This window comes from Phascolarctos cinereus, unplaced genomic scaffold, assembly GCF_003287225.1.
Source record: "Phascolarctos cinereus isolate Bilbo 61053 unplaced genomic scaffold, phaCin_HiC Scaffold_4;HRSCAF=312, whole genome shotgun sequence".
Lineage (NCBI taxonomy): Eukaryota > Metazoa > Chordata > Mammalia > Diprotodontia > Phascolarctidae > Phascolarctos > Phascolarctos cinereus.
The window spans coordinates 489,475,674-489,493,500 of NW_027555847.1; the positions used below are offsets into that span (position 1 = coordinate 489,475,674).

General features: G+C 34.1%; 1 protein-coding gene across 1 annotated transcript in view; it reads right to left on the reverse strand.

The window, feature by feature from the left end:
* The window catches only part of ASXL3 (ASXL transcriptional regulator 3), a 224,618-nt gene that overhangs the window by 147,769 nt on the left and 59,022 nt on the right, over positions 1-17,827 (reverse strand).

The window sequence follows — 17,827 nt, forward strand, 5'->3', positions numbered from 1 at the left end:
CAGCTAGTATGTTCTCTTGCGAAGCCATCAAGTGCCAAGATCTAAATTAAACTGAATTTTTTAAACAGCCATCCATATAACAATAAACATAAAAACAGCTAAATCAAAAACTCACACTCAAATATCTTAATGAAAATTCACAAGTGCATTTGTAATATCTATATTTTAACGTTCACATTCTCCCCTGAATATGCTTCAGGGTATGATGCAAGAAAAAAAATGGGGGGGAACTTGGGGTACAGGAGATGGAATAGACAAACTACTGTGTTCCAATTAGCTTCAGACTCTCCAAAGTACTACACATTAAATCAGATTAGGGATTGAAAACTAAATAATGCCGATAATGAAGTCCCTTTAACTTTCTTCAGGAGTTCTAACTATGTTAATAAATGTTCTGGAAGAAAAAATCCCAGATCTATTGAGGTTCCCAAGCATGTAACTGTACCTGTCAGTCAGACAATACAACTTGGCACTGTACTTGAAGAGCCACCTACAAGTAAAATCATCACCTCGCCACAATATGGGCAAGGCTGCTGCCTAAGGGTTATAGATAGCACAGAAAAGTCAAAAATTTCCTCCTGTGGTGACTAGCAGGTACACATCTGATAACAATTCAGCATGTATTTGCATTCTAGTTAATAAAATTTATATGCAGTACACTGAGGCACTCATTAAAATTATTTATAGTAAAAAAATATTTTCTTTTCCCATGGTTTAATTTGATTTCATTAAAATTGGACACTGACAAGATAACTTTGTAATGATAACAACTATACTAGCAATTGACTATTGCTAGAGCTTTACATACATTAATTCATTTGAATCTAACAAGAACACTATACAAAAACAGTAATAATAATTTGCCCAGAGTACAAGTTACTAATGAATGAAATACAATGTACAGTAATTGTACTTTATGTAGTGCCTTTCCCGATAAAATTCCTACAGTTTTTAGCCATCATTTTTTCCCAATCAAAAGATAATTTGTTGTTTTTTTTAGAGGAGGCCTGGACTCACCTATGAAGATGAAGCCCTCTCTCTAGCAATTTCATTCGATGGAGAAATTCCAGACAAGAAAAGTCATGAAATATTTTACCGAGCATCACAAAAGAATTTTTCTTTCATTACATCTTTCAGGCAAAACCACATACAACTTGAAACTAGTGATAATGATTATGCCAGATTTTTGGAGTCTCGATATAGTGAAACTGTCAGAATTACAGGTTTTCAGTTGGAAGTTGGCAGGAAGATACTAACATTACAATTGGAAGTGAATCCAATATAAAAATGACAAGGTGCAGTGATGTTATTTTTAATATGGTTTTATAAAATAATTCACCTGCTTTAAAAGCTAACATATGTTGCTCTTGCCCTTGACTCTTAGAGTCATGACAACAGAAATTCTAGATGCTTAAGCCTTAGACTAATTAAAACAATAGGAGGATATAAAGAGTAAAAAAGAAACAATAAATAAAATAACCAAATAAATATAACTCAAATTCACTGTCATTTGCAATGTCTCAAATTCAAGTTGGATATTTAAAAAATATCTTATCGCCACTCTTGCTCCAGACAGAGATCTATGGCTTGCCTGAGCAGAAAATGTCTTTAATATATCTTGTATAATACTTACGCATAATACAGAAAGTCAGTAATATTCATAAATAAAAATATTTCATTGGGATAATGTGATTCCAAATAGTGCCACAGAGTGCCTTCCAATTATTTCACACAGAGTACTGCAAATTTCTCAAAAATTTCCCCAAATAAAATTAATTTTTATTTACTTCACATACACGTGCAAATAAATCATGCATTTAGCACTTTGAAGACAAATTCAGAGATGTTATGAAATCAACGATAGGGTGTTAAAAAGCCAAAAAGACTAAAAATCATTGTTTTGGGAGAGCTAGATTTAATAAAATTAAAAAGAATGTTTGTTTATGTTTTAAGCCTCTCTCTCCCATTCTGAAGAGGCTTTTCATATACACATATATGTATGTATTAATATGGGAACAGTTGGCATTTTCCAATGGTTTTACATTTTTAATCGTAAATTAAATTTGTAAATTATTTAGCTGATGCAGAATAAACAATTTTTTTTTCTTATTGCCCAATTACTATTATTTTTCTCTTCCTATCCATCTCTATTTTAAGTACCAAAATATAGCACTGATCTGGACTAACTAATGGTTAGGATATAAATTAATGAAAAGTCTGTTTTTTTAAAAAATTTTAAGGAATTAAGTTCTGTCACTTTCAAATACTTAAATATTTATAGAAACAATAGATAGCAAAAGCTGTCCTTCAGCTAAGTGTGTTCTAAGGACTGTATGTATATTAGGAATTAGAACATTTACCGCTAAATTGCAAATTGTTGACTCCAAAGTGTTTGACACCAATTCATTCTCAAAGTTAAACCCCTAGAATGGGGGTGGAGTGGTGATACTTAACTTGCTTAGGAAACACTTTCTTCTGCTAATACAATAGTAACATTCAGTCAAGCCAGTATTAAAGTCATTAGATAAATTCTGAAATAATGGAGTCTGGAGGTTTCACTACATTTAATGTTGTTTTATTGTGTTTAAGAAAAAAATCTAAATTATACAAGACACTTTCTAATAAGATGAATTAGTAGGTGTGAGACATCCCAAGTTATTACAAAAAAATTAAGGGAGGTACAAATGGTTAGTTTTTCAAACTGCAACATATTATGGCATTTTGACATTCTCTCTCTCCGTCCCCCCACTCCCCCTCCTCTGTCTCTCATGACTGTCTTTCTCTCTCTCTTATAATTTGGCTGATTAGCCATATTTATAATACAATGTGGAAAAGCTATGCAATGCTTATTACAAATTGGTCCCTCCTATTTCTGCGATTTTCAAAATCTTTAAGGAAGCAAACCCTTCTCTATTACATATATGCCTTCAAGATCCTGGAAGAGAGTAAATAAGGCTGAAGTTTAGAGGCAAGAGAAACTATAGAAATTAATTATGTTCATGTTTCAAGATGCCCTACTTTGCACTACTCCATTTTTGTAATGGAACATAGAAATGTTGATAACAGAGCACAACTAGAAAAAAAAACATATGCCATATTTTCCTTTGCTAAACTAAGAAATGAGGATAAGTATCTGCAAAAGCAGATTTGGCAGGCACAAAGTCCACAAGAAATAGGGGAAAATATACTATTCCATAATAACAGTCTGATGTTATCCAACACAACTAACACAAGACTCTAAATTGAAATCTCTTTCACATGAGAAACACAATAAGGACACCAAACAACAGTCACACAGGTACCCTAAGAAAATGTTAATGGAAATTATTTTATGTGTCCTTGCCTTAGCTTAAAAAACAAAAACGAACAAACAAAAAAAACCTGTAAACAATTTACTAAAGACAAAAGATCCAATTCAATTCAACAAGAATGTATTAAGCACCTACTACGAGCCAGTCACTGTTCTAGGCCCTGGGTTTGCAACAACAAACTTTAAAACTCTTAAGTGAAAGGGAAGGAAGGTTTGAATTAGACCTATAGCCGTGTGGGTGCAGAGACAATAATGTGAGATAAATTGTGACAGCTGATTTTTTTTTTAACATGACAACTGAACAGATATGGGGATTGAGGGAAAAAGGAAAGCCAAGAATAACCATAAGACTGTGAACTTAGAAAAGATGGTGTTTCCCTCAACAGAAACAGGGGTGTGAAGAGTAGGTTTCACAAGTAAGATAATAAGACCATAGATTTGGAGGATGAAGGGACTTTGGAGACCATAAAGTCCGAGCCTCTCATTTTATATATGAGAAAACTTTAGTATAAAGACATTAAGCAATTTGCTGAAGGCCACATGGCTAGTTAACTGTCTGAGGCAGGATCTGAATTCACTTCTTCCTGACTTAAGTTGGGCTATCAACTATCCCAAAGGTTAGGGATCCTAGGGGACCCCAAGAACCTTTCAGGGTGTCCACGAGGCCAAAATTAATTTCATAATAATACTAAGATGTCATTTGTCTATTAAAATTCTTATCTCTCTTTCCCAATTACATATCTGTAAGGCCATTTCCCCCATATACTTTAACCAAAATAACACATCACAACAGATTGGATGTTGAAGCAAACACAAGAATCCAGCTACCTTCTAATAAGCCAGACATTAAAGAGATTTTTTTTTAAATTTAAAACAATGTCACTCTTATGATTTTTTGAAAATATAGTTATTTTTCACTCAAATGTTGTTTATTTAAACATGTAATAGGCTGTTATTTTAATTAATTTTAAAAATTTGTCCATTTTCATTTCTAACACAGTAAATACCAATATAAATATTGGTATATATAAATAAATAGAAATAGAAATATAAAATAAATACCAACATAAACAAAAGCTCTTTGGAGTCCTTGATAATTTTTAAACATGCAAAGAGGTCCTGATATCCAAGGTTTGACAATCGCAGCACTCTACCATCTTGTTGTCTCAATAAATAGTGGTGGGTTTTTTTTTTAAAGTGAAAATGAACAAATGTAAAATATTGATGGGGACTTAGAAGGAGTAACAGAAAAGTTTTTTTTGTTATATATTTAAAATAACTAATTTAAATGTAAAAAATTACTAAGAAAGTTTAGTTGGCTATATTAGTGCTTAATTTTAAGTTTTTAATAATTCTTAATAGTCTTTAGGAAGACTATTCAAAAACACAATCAAATAGGGATAATACATTAGAATCAGAAAATCTGGATTAAAACTGGTTCTGCCACTGAATGAATACCTTGTTTGACTTTAGCCAAGTCCCTTCCACTCTAGGGGCCTTAGAATTGGCTCGGTGTGGCAGTGGAGTGAGTTCCTGGGCTCAAATTCAGCCTTAGATACTTACTAGCTGTGTGACTCCTAGGCAAGTCACTTAATCTCTCTTTGCCTCAGTTCCCTCACCAGTAAAATGAGAACATTACCCATCTCCCAGTATTGTTATGAGAATTAAATTAAATTACTATAAAGCACTTAGCACAATGCCTGGAAAAGAGTAAACACTATATAAGTGTTATGTATGATTATTATTAATCTCTAAAATGAGAAGGTTGGGTTTGGATGACCTCTGAAGTTCCCTCCAGCTCTAAATCTATCATCTCTTTGAAGAGTCTGACATGTCCATGGATATCCAGGAGGTGATTTAACAATTGAAAATAAACTATTAGAGCTCAGGAGAGAGGTGAGGAGTAAATTCGCAGTCTGGGGATCTATCTAAATTACAAGGAAAAACAGAATCCATGAGAGCTGAAGAGATAACAGTGAGAGTAAATAATGAGAGAGAAAAGGGGCTTAAACTAGTGTTCAGTATTCAAATTTGAAAGACAAAATAGTCAGGCTTTATATATTTTACAAAATGGTCATGAACTCATTGATGTAAGAGGATACATTATTTATACTAGTCAAAGTGATTCAGTGAAAAATTGCTAAGGCTATGTTACTAACAGGTCTCCCTCTCCCTCCCCCACCATCCCCCCACCAAAATAAAATTAATCATGTAAGTATAAAAACTAGTCTTCCAAGCAACTATTTCCTTTTTTTTTCCCACTCTTCACAAGGATCAGTGATGATCCTAGAACTTGTTAAAATCCAAAATCCTTTATACAGTCTATGAAAAATTCCTATACAAACCATCATAGTTTCTCACATGTGCCCAGATCAACAGGCCTCAAATCTAAGCTTAATATAAGCTGCTGAGACTTATATTGGTCAGAATTCATGGCCTTTCTGTAGACTGAAGATAAAAGGTTACACAAGCAGTGTCATTTGTGAATTAACTCCAACATACAACCAACCTGCACCATACTCAGAAACTTCTGTCCCAAACACCAACTCCCAGAACTACCACTGGTAATATAATCATTCCCGTGGGCATCTTCACAATTTTAGCAAATACTCTCAAGGAAACTGAAAATTAGTCAGTCAACAAATACTTATTAACTGCTTACCAGGGACATTGTGCTAGGAATACAAACAAAGCAAAAGAAGAGTCCTTGATCTCAAGGAGCTTATATCTAAAGGGGTTGGGAGGGGGATTGTGGGAGGAGAAGAGGACACATATGAGGAAGTTTAAAGGGGTTTGACAAAGGTACTAAGTGCAGGGGCATAATGAAAGCACATCCCGATGAGAAGAGAAAGCTGTCCTGGGCACCCTCCAGACATGCAAGTTCTGGGAAGAACCATCCAATCAGAGAGAGAGACCACAGGTGCAGAGAGGTTCTTCCAGTGTGTGAATTCCAAGAACAAAGTAATCTTCCAACATGAAGAAATTTCTAGGACATGGTAGAAAAGTCCAGAGTGCAGCCTGGTGAGAGAATAAGCTAATGTGTAGATAGATTTCTATTAAAACTTTTATGGCCATCTGAATTAAAATTGTTAGTTTTGAGTTGGTATGCCACATTTACTCTTATAACAACCTATCATTCTTTGCAATCTCTATTCTTAAAGAACTATCTAACATTAGATAACTTACTCACAATTCCAAAGGTAGTAATGGTAAGAAACAGGACTTGAAATCTGTTCTTCTTGGTTCTGCGGTCAGCTCTCTATCCACCTTACCATACACTGCTGACTTATTAATTTTTGCTGACTATGAAATACTAATAATGTGAAGAAGATACTATGTGCTTTTCTTAGACCTCTAAGGCAATTTCTGAGGATTTATTTATTTCCTAACAAACATATTTTTTCCCATAACAAATATTCCTATTCCATAATGTTCCTCTGATGTATTTAATTCTAAGTAGATGGCTTGGAATCTGAAAAGTTACTAATAAAAAGAATGAAACAATACTTTGGCAGAAAGAAAAGGTAGGTCAAGAATGATAAAAACAAGTAGAACTGTGTCCTTGGAGAATACCTTTAAATTTCCTCCAGCAATTAAAGTAGTTTGTAATACTAGAAATAATAATAGCAATAGTAACAATGAAGTTTAACATAAATGTGGATTAAAATACTCCAAAAGAGAATGTGATGAATAAATCCCAGGTTTCTGGAGAAAGAATTATAGTACTTTATATATACTTTCACAAATACATACATACATATACACACACCTGTGGATATATGCACACAAACACACATAATTCCTTCATGGGAGATCATGAATATTTTTAAAATACAGTCAACTCTAGATTATTTATAATACTAGGATTAAAGTGTCATTGGTAATGTTAAATAAAATAATATTTGACTATGAGAAGCATTATGATGATTTTTTTCCTGGCAGCAGATTAATCTTTCCAATTATGTTTTTCTTCCCTTGGGCCAATATTAATATTAGTTTGTATTCCTTCATATGTACCAATTGCTGAGGAGTTGAGGAACGAGCAAACCCATAAATTCAAAGTGGCAAGGGAAAATCAATATGGAATTAACATTCTACCATAAATAATCCAAAAGGACAAGTGAGAGTTAATTACATGTGGATTTCTCATTTGTTAAATTCTAATGCAAAAGTGTCCTTTCAGTGGAGCATCTGGCTCTTAAAATCATGTACAATATTTAAAGCAAATGAAAATATAAGTTTTTAATAAACTAAAAGAAATTAAAGAAAAAAGATATTTGAAATTTACAAAGAAAAGAATAAAATAAATCATCTAACATTTTTTTCAGTTCAATTCATTATAATTAAGTATTAAAATTAAATTAAAATATGTCAATTACACTGATGATCCACTTTGTTTATCCATTCACATACATTAGAGAAAATAAATCTTAATACTGCTCAAAAGTTTTTCTTTCAATTAACATAATCCTAAAAAAACCTTTAAACTACTTAAATTATTATAAATTCCTAATGAACTATCAATTTTATTTCAGATAAAAAAGGAAGCAACAATTTTATCACAGGTACACACACACATTCATTCAGTAATTACAGGAGAATTGATCAGGAAAATCCACCAATCAACAACCATCCCCTTACAGCAGCAATAACACTTATTTCTATAGTTTTTAGCACAGTTCTACAGTAAGTGTTTAATAAATATTTATTGATTACTTTGACTAAGTCTTTCCTCAAAAAAAAGTTAAGTAACATAATTATCTTTATATTAAAGAAGAGGAATTAAGGCTCAGATTGAGCTAGGTAGCACATCTGAATGGGGAGCATTGGACCTGCAGTCATGAAGACCAGAGATCAAATTCTGACTCAAGCACTTACTAGCTGTGTGACCAGCGAGAAGCTTTTTAACCCGAAGTCTGTTCAATTTCTTCAACTGTAAAATGGAGACAATAACACCACCTACTTCCCAGGGTTGTTGTGAGGATCAAATGAGGTAATATTTGTAAATAAACGCTTAGCACAGTGCCTAACAAACATATGGGCTTAATAAATGCATGTTCCTTGGTTCCCTTGATCAAAGAGGTTAAGATCTTGCCAAAGGTTACCCAGGGATCTCAGGCTAGTACACTTTCCACAAACATTCATTTATTAAGCACTAACTACTTTTAGTACATAAGAATATATAAGAATCATTTGCAGCCCCAGAAGATCTAATCAGCAAGAAAAATCTCAACAAAGGACTTAATGGAGTAGGTTTTACCACTAAGAAGTTAAAAAATGAGATTTTGGAAAAGAAGGATTTTATAAAGTACCCACTGCCAAGTCCATGCCCTACAGCAGTGTTTAAAGAATAATGCTGCTTAAGGGATTATGGCTGAGAGCCAGATTTCATATTTCACTGATTTCATGTCCTTAGTGATATGGAGATAAATTATGAATATAATATTCTTGCATTTACAAATGAGAAAAAAAAAGTTTATTTAAATAAATAACATTATGTTCCCTATACTGTGATATCTGGGTTTAGTAGTGTTGTTTTGTTTTTGTTTTTTTTTTCCTGACCTGTGATTTCTTCAATGTAGAAAATTACACAGGTAGAACTTCACTCCATTGATACCAGTAAGGTAAAGTTCTGCCTGAAGCACAAAGAAGTTCAGTGTTTTGCCCAGGGTTACACAGCTCCTAAATATCAGTGAAAGACTTAAAATCAAGCATTCCTGACCACAAAAATAATCTTGTATTCACTATACCGAAACAAGTGAATTTTTATCCAATAAATCTGGAATCCATGTGTATAGATGTTGGAAACATCTGTGAGCATGTCCTCATTATAGATACTATAGGTATCAGTTCATCCACCACCACAGCTATCATACAGGGTTAGAATCTTCCCAAAGGGGCATGATAAATCCACAGAAGACACACATAATAAAAATCAACTTAAAATTATATTGAGGAAATGTTATCATATTGAGAAACATCTGAGATGTAATTTCTTCAATAATAACTGAATATCACTCTAAAAATTCAATGTGATATATTTAATATACGCAACATATAAAATGCTTCATCCTCCTTAAGGTCCTTATAATTGTATATTTACAGATAAATGACAACATCCCCCCCAACCTATTTGGATTCCCCTTTTATTTAGATTATTTTAGAATATGAGTTTGCAAAAGTGACTTCTTAGCAGTCTTTTATCAAGTTGGAATACTCACAGCCTTTGCATTTTATAAAGATATGTTTATCTACCCCAATCTGGTAGTAAACAAATATTTATACCCATATGTCTATACATATATACAGACATACATATCTATACTGGGTTTCAATAAATACTCTGAAATTGAATCTAATAATGGAAATTCACTGCATCAGAGCTCTTTCTCTCTCTTGATTGATTTTTTTTTTTTGGCTAGGCAGTGAGGTTAAGTAACTTGCCCAAGGTCACACAGCTAGTAAGTGTTACGAGTCTGAGGCTGGATTTGAACTCAGGTCCTCCTGACTCCAATGCTGGTGCTCTATCCACTGCGCCACCTAGCTGCCTCTTTTTTTTATTGTTTTTTTTTTCTTTCTCTTGTAAGACTTCTCCAACACTTCTCTCTATGAAAGAAAAGACACCCTTCCTGATTTTCTGCACATATGATATTAACACAAAGATATCCTACTTCTAACAGAATGGCAAGTGAAAAAATTAAATATACAAGCCTGAGTCAATCACTTAGTCTCTATCTTTATTTCTCTTCCTAGACTATTCTCTAAAACATTCATCCAAATTTTTAAAGAAGACCTGAATGTTCTACCCTATCCAAAAATATAAGCAAAAACAAGTAATGTAACCAGTTGTTCCATTAAATTCAGCATAGCATAATAAAGACAAGTGCTTTAAAGTTGAGAGATTCAAGTATATGTCTTAATTTTGCCACTTGCTAGATCTGTCACCATGGTCAAGTCAATTAACCTGAGACTCAGTTTCCTCAACTGTAAAATAGGCATAATGCAACTAACTCATTACCTACCTCCTAAGTTTCTCTTAAGATATACTGTAAAACTTAAAATGTTATATAAATATGTGCTAGTATATTATGGTTCTTAATTGGCTCTCTATGTGATAAACTCATAATTAAAATAACTGGCATCACAGGAATGTTATTTTTATTTCAGAAATTTTTTTTTCATTAAGATGTGTCAGAAACTGAAAAGACTCAAGCTCCAGGAATCAGGAGATGAGAAAAGAATGACTGCTTACTGCCTCAGTTCATGCTAGGAACCCAGGAATATGCTTCTGAAGAGTTAATGAAAGCCTCAATCTTAACTTGGTACACAGGGTCTACTCAAAACCACATCTATTCCAGGACCACCTTGAGGGTTAAGTCATGACAACAAAACATGTACTAAGTGCATGACAGCTCTAGTATTAAGGCTTCTTGAAAAAGGTAGGATTTTAGCTGAGACTTGGAAAAAAAAAAACAAGGAACCCAAGAGGCAGAGACAGGGATAGAGAGCATTCTAGGTGTGGGGAAAAGTCAGAGAAAAATGCAAAAGAGATAGTCAGGTAGGAGGACCAGCAAGGAGACCAGTGTCACTAGATCACAGAGTATATGAAGGAGAGTAAGGTGTAAGTAGACTAGAAAGTTTGGAAGGGGTTTGGTTATGAAGGACTTTGAATACCTAACAAAGGATTTTTCATTTGATCCTGGAAGTGAAACTTAGTCACTGGAGTTTACTGAATAGGGATGAGATGGTCAGACTCTCACTTTAACGAGATCATTTTGATAGCTTATGCACCAGAATGGCAAGATTTAAGGAAAAGAAACCAACCAGCAAGCTACTGCAACAGTCCACAGGTGAGGTGATAAGTCCTGCACCAAACCGGAGGCAGTGTCAGAAGACAGACATAGGTGTATGCAGAACTTAATACCAGATTGGAAATAGAGGGTAAAAGAGAGAGAGGAGCTGAGAAAGAAGTCTACTTCATGGACTTGGGTGATTGGGAGGATAATGGTGCCACTGACATAGTGAAAAGGAAGTTAAGGAAGAGGGAAGAATTTGGAGGGAGAAAGAAATGAATTCACTTTTGTACATGTTGAATTTAAGGTGTCTGCAGGACATCTACTTCAAGATATGATATTCTACATAAGTTACAGGGAACTGGGGCTATTTATGGTCTAATTCACTTTAACCAAACCATTCTGAATCAACAAAATCAATCTGGATTCTTGGGAAGTAAACAAGGAATGGTTCCTGCGTTGAGTGAACTGATGAGCACACATTCCAAGGATGCAGCGGATCTATCTTGGTTTGTTGGTGTACTCGAGAAGTACACATACCGTACCTCATTACAATAACTCCATTTAGTGTCTTAATTGAAAGGAACTACAAAACAGCAGGGCACAATATCCGCATGAGAAAAGAATGATCCTTTTTCTTCACACTACTAGTATTTTTCACTTTTAAAGAAAGCATGGGCATCTGCCTGTAAGAATCACTTAGCAATCACATGGGTTGTAACAATGCCATCAGGAAAAAAGCAATCCTTTTGGCTCTGCCGCTATACATACTGTTACCAAAAAGTTCTACGGTGACTTTATCAGCTGCCTTATTTTAGCAAACATGGGTCAGATAATGAAAGGGAGGGAAGAGGGAGGGTGGAGAGGTCCGAGTACTACTGTGAAATTCTTTGTTCCTTAAAATATTTACAGTGAATGAATTATCCTGTCCAAAGGACAGCACTAGGGAAATGTTGATCACATACCTCAATTCAAAGAGCCAAACAACAACAGCATCGAAATCCACCAAACTACAAAACAAGTCATATAGAAGAAAAAGCACAAAGGAAAATGCCCTAAAATTATTCTAATAACAAATCATCATGGGCTTGTGAATTTATAAATGTTTAGAACTGAAAAAGAACTTGGAAAGCAATCCAATCCTTTAAACTTCACAGATAAGGAAACAGAGCTTCAGTGTACTTTTCTCAAGGTCTCATAGCTAGTTAGTAGTAGAACCGGGACTTGAAACCAAGTCTCCTAATTCCTAATTTAGTGATTTTTCTCATGCACGTTATCAGTCTGATTTCTCTTAGACTTTACTTCTGCGTTCATAAATGAGCATTACAAATAACCTATAAAACTAGCAGTTAAAGGGGCAGCTAGGTGGTGCAGTGGATAAAGCACTGGCCCTGGATTCAGGAGAACCTGAGTTCAAATCCGGCTTTAGACACATAACACTTACTAGCTGTGTGACCCTAGGCAAGTCACTTAACCCCACTGCCTAGCCAAAAAAAATAAATAAACTAGCAGTTAAAAGGCGATAAGAACGATTATACAAATTAAAGATGTATAATTCACCTTTAGTCAACCCTCAACAGCACCAAAAAGTCTATCATTCACAATCTCACTACTGAATTGTTCCCTCCCCACAGCAATGTTGGGAATTTAATGATAACCATTTTGAAAATTCCTCACATAGGCAGGCAGAGCACAAAGAAGTCTTAGAAGGGAAAAGAGTCCAACATTTTGCTAGCTACAGAGAGAAAACATTGATTCCTTAAAATCTTTGATAAAGGAGATCATATCTAAGTATAATTAAATTAACCATTATAGATCAACCCAATCCATTCTACAGGAAAGAGGCCAACTTCTGCTTTGTTCTGTGTCTGGGCTTCCACCCTTTCACTGTTTTGTATTGAGAAAACATTTAAGGTTGACTTGATAACAACTGCTGTGTCACCCACTGCTATTACCATCACATGAGCCTGAGAAACTGACTTTGTACCTGTATATTCAGACACAAATTTAAGAATAACTAACATACTCTTTTCAGCAATGCAAGGATCTAAGAAAACTCCAAAAGACTCATCATGGAAGATGCTATCCACATCCAAAGAAAAAACTATGGAGTCTAAATGCAGATCGAAGCATACTACTTGCTCTCCTTTTTTTCTGTTGTTTTATTTCTTCTTTCTCATGGTTCTTCCCATTAGTTTTAATTCTTCCATACATTATGACTAATGTGAAAATATGTTTAACATGAATATATAAGTACAGCCTATATCAGATTACATGCCGTCTTGGGGAGGGGGGAGGAAAGGGAGAGGGAGAAAATTTAAAACTCAAAATCTTATGAAAGTGAATGCTGAAAACTAAAAATAAATAAATTATTAAAAGAACAAAAAAAGAATAGTTAACAAAAGGAGACAAGAATACTTTCTGCACTTTGTAAACTGTACTTTATGTTTCCTGTTCTCAGGACTAGGGATTGATTTATTCAGCATATTTCACCCTAATTCTTCCATGAAAAACAATTACTGTCTGATTTTTTATGACTTAAAATGTTATTGACTAAAAGCACATAATAATCCAAGCAAAACCTTTAAACAATTTGCTTTGAAAAAACAGTAAATTAGGAACAATGAATTATGCTACTAACCATTCTTCCCTGCCCTAAACTTGTTGTCTTAGATATAGCCATAAAAATAAAACTAAAGAAATGAAGACAGATTAAAATAGTCAATGTTGGAAAAGTTCTGAGAAGAGGCACACTTAATACATCCTTGAAAAAGCTGTAAATTCTGGAAATTAGGAATTATGCAATAAAAAATTAAAATGTCCATACCATTTGAGCCAGAATCTCTACTGATAAAAAAAAAAGTATCCCAAAGTGATACAAGACAAAAAGTTACCATAAACCAATCAATCAATAAACATTAAGTGCCTACTATGCGCCATGCACTGTGCTTAGTGCCAGGGATATAAAACAAGGCAAAAGACCATGCCTGCCCACAAGGAGCTCACAATCTAATCATATATCAAAATATTCTTAGCAATACATTTTGTGATAGCAAAAAACTGAAAACAAATAGGACGCCCATCAATTTGGTTAAATAAAGTACTGGCAAATAAATGTTAATGAGATATTACTGCACTGCAAGGAAAAAATATGAGAAATTCGGAGAAACAAGACTTGTATGAATTGGCGCAGATAAAATTAAGTAGAACCAGGAAAACATTACAGGCAATTATTACAACAATATAAACAAAAAAGCTAATGGCAAACACTATTTAATTATACTAATCAATCTTGACTCCAGAGAAGATATTAGGAAATGAATATCCCTTCTTTAGTTGGAGAGCTGGGGGACTATGGATAAAACTGAATATACTGCAGATGCAGACCATATGTCAATTGGCTTTGTTTAATTGGGTTTTTGGTTTGTTTGATTTTTGTCGTCGTTGTTACAAGGAAAGGCTACTGGCACTGGTATATACGCAGAAATTTTTAAAAAGGCATCAATAAAATAGGGAAGGGGAGGAATTTTGGATAGAGGAAATGGGAAGAGAGGGTGGGGTAATTAGTATCAAGGAGTAGAGTTTAAAACAAAGTTAGGGAGGAATATGGTAATGGGAGTTTTGTGTTCAAGGGAGAAATAAATCATTGCTTCAAGCTGATGCTTGCGCTATAGTGATAAAGGGGTCCCAGTACATTGAATTGTAGATGTCTACAACCAATGCAAAAGCTGAGGTTTGAATGAGATTTCTACAAGGCTGATATAATTATAAAATTACAAAAATACACACATATTATTAATAAATTTCAGACGTAATGCTACCCAAAAAGCTAAATATAGTAACTATAGCTGACAGAAATAAATTACTATTTTCTTGGGGAAAGTTCACATTTTGATAACCTATGGGGAGGGGAGGGTGAGGTGGGGAATGAATCTTTAGACAACAAGAAGTTTCTTCAACATTGTTACATCACAATTGGTGTTTCAATCAGATAAAAAGAAGCTCTAGAAAACAAACCAAGTAACTAATATGAAGAAAAGAATATAGACACTAAATATGGGTGGGAACAAGGTAAATAGGAAAACATGTCAAAGGCAAAGGAAAATCAGATATGGTCTAGTTTTAAATCCCACAGTACTATACTACAGTACCAATTATCAGAACATTAATTTAGTCCTAAAGATTTTTTTTCCTAATTTTTTTCTATTTATAATAAAGAAAAGAGATGTTCTTCTGTCTTCCTTCATTTTCCAATGTTTAAAAATGTTCCACTAAAATACCATGGCTGCCTGCCATTTGGCATTCATCTAATTTAAGTAAGCATAATTCCAACACATTCACTTCTCATAAATTAACATTCTTGAAAGTTTTACGGTGCCACTTAAATTTTCAGGAAACAATTCCTCGATCCACCCATCACCTATTTCCACAGAGTCAATATTTCATACAGCCAAACCAGGAACACTTAAGTTATATTTAAACTTTTATTGTTCTTAGTTTCAAACATTATTTCAAGAGCTACCAATAAAAGATAACAATCAAGTTTGAAATCTGTCCAGTCACAGAGCTAACATGACCACAATTATTAATAGCACAACATAACAGCACTAACAATTACAGCAATTAATACATATGATGATTCACCATTCACCTGCATACAAAGAACTCAATTCATAAACAAATAAAATACTTCCCCTACCTACCCCTGAAATGAAGTTGCAGTAGACAACAATTTCATAAAGATACCTATCAATATAAATATGAAATACAAAATCATATTCCAATGGAACCTATTATGCTTCTAAGATGAAGAGAATGGTACTGATCCAATTGTATGTTGGCCTACTGAAAAGCATAGATTTACCTGTATATTTTGAAACCCAAGCAATTATTTAAGTAGCTCCCCAAAAAAGTAATCAAAACTTCTTTCAATAGACACCTTATATTAGTACTTTGCAGAATAATGTCCAAAAGCTTCTTGATCAAGGGCATTTTATTAACAATAACCATCTGCCTTCTGAATACCATCAAAGGCTCTATAACTGCCTCCACAGACCTAAATGCATTGACCCTCACAATTTCCTTTAACATCATGAAAAGCATCATTTACAGTTTTCATTTTATAGACAGATTAGTTAAGAGAGGTGGAACTCATTCAAAGACTAAACTAGTTTTGAAATGAGTTTTGTTAACATTCTGTGCATGGTCCCACTGCCACACAGTTGTGCTTATTAAAAACTCCTTCTGATCCTTTGACATTAAATCACAGTACACTATACTAAATTTTACATAATTACTTTCTTGTCACTCTAAGTATTCCTAACATTCCTCTTTGATTTGTTTGTGGCTTCTGATGTGAACCTTCTGGAAATTCAGAAAAGCACTATGGTGCACAGAAAGGACATTCAATTTGAAGTCAGAAGAACTGGACATGAATTCTGGTTCTTCTACTTCTCTGGGCCATAATTTCTTCTTCTTAAAAAAATGGAAAGGTTTTTAACTATTATGCTTTCTAAAGTCCCTTGTAGCTACAAATACTATTGTCTACTCTTTCCCCCCTTTTATTCCTAAAAATGAAATATATAAGATAGTGCCTAATATGGTCTAAGATAGCCTTATCTCTAATCCCTAATAACAATATTTAAAATATATGTCCTGAGTGTATACTTTTTGAGAATTATGCTTCCATTCTATTATTACACATGTCAAAACTCCTCAGTGTTTGATAATCAACCAACTTCTGGATACCTACTTAAAGCTATATTATCGAACTGTGTAACATTCAAAAGGGGACACAATATCACTATAGAAAAGGACCAAAATAAAAGAGATCTAACATCCTGCCTGCACAGACTTAAAATACACAAGCACTTTTAAAAGGAAAAAAAAGAAAAAGGAAAGCAGTAATTATGTGTACCTCGTAGCTCTTAAAAGTGTCCTAAGATGCTCAGTTAAAACAATGTCAGAAAAATAAAAGGTGCTCTCCATGGATAAAATGTAAACCCTTAGTTGAAATGAGACACTCTCCTTAAAAACTTATAAATGTGTGGGGCAGCTGGGTGGCACAGTGTTTAGAGACCCAGCCCTTCAGTCAGGAGGACCTGAGTGCAAATCTAGCCTCAGACCAAACACTTGACACTTACTAGCTGTGTGACCCTGAGCAAGTCACTTAACCCCAATTGCCTTCAAAAAAAAAACCTTATAAATGTGTAATTGGACTATTGTCCTAGCAAGTATCACAAATGATATATAATTTGCTTGAAAGAATGGGTGCCAATCAGTATGTATTTCTAATTAATACTGAAATGATTCTCAGGTGAAGACTTGTTCATGCTCAAAAAATAAACACAAATGTCAATAACTGATCAACACCTATGGTGGGTCCCACTAGATAAATCACAACAAATATAAGGGGTTCCTGAATTTCCCTTCTTTCTAGTCACACTCTTTCGTGTCTTCTAAACTTCAGATCTAGTCTACATCTTTAAACAATGGCAGAACAGAAATAAAGGAGATTGAACAACTTCAATCTGAGAAATATCCTCAGCACACTCTATGATCATTCCAATCACACTGCCTTTTGTTTTCCCCCGAGGGACCTCTCACACCCACTAAGTATGAATGGTAGAATAATTGACCACTATAGGGTTCCACATGGGAGGTCCCTCAGTGTCAATTTTCACCCATCACTACTAACTGATACCTACCCGGAAAGAACGAACGG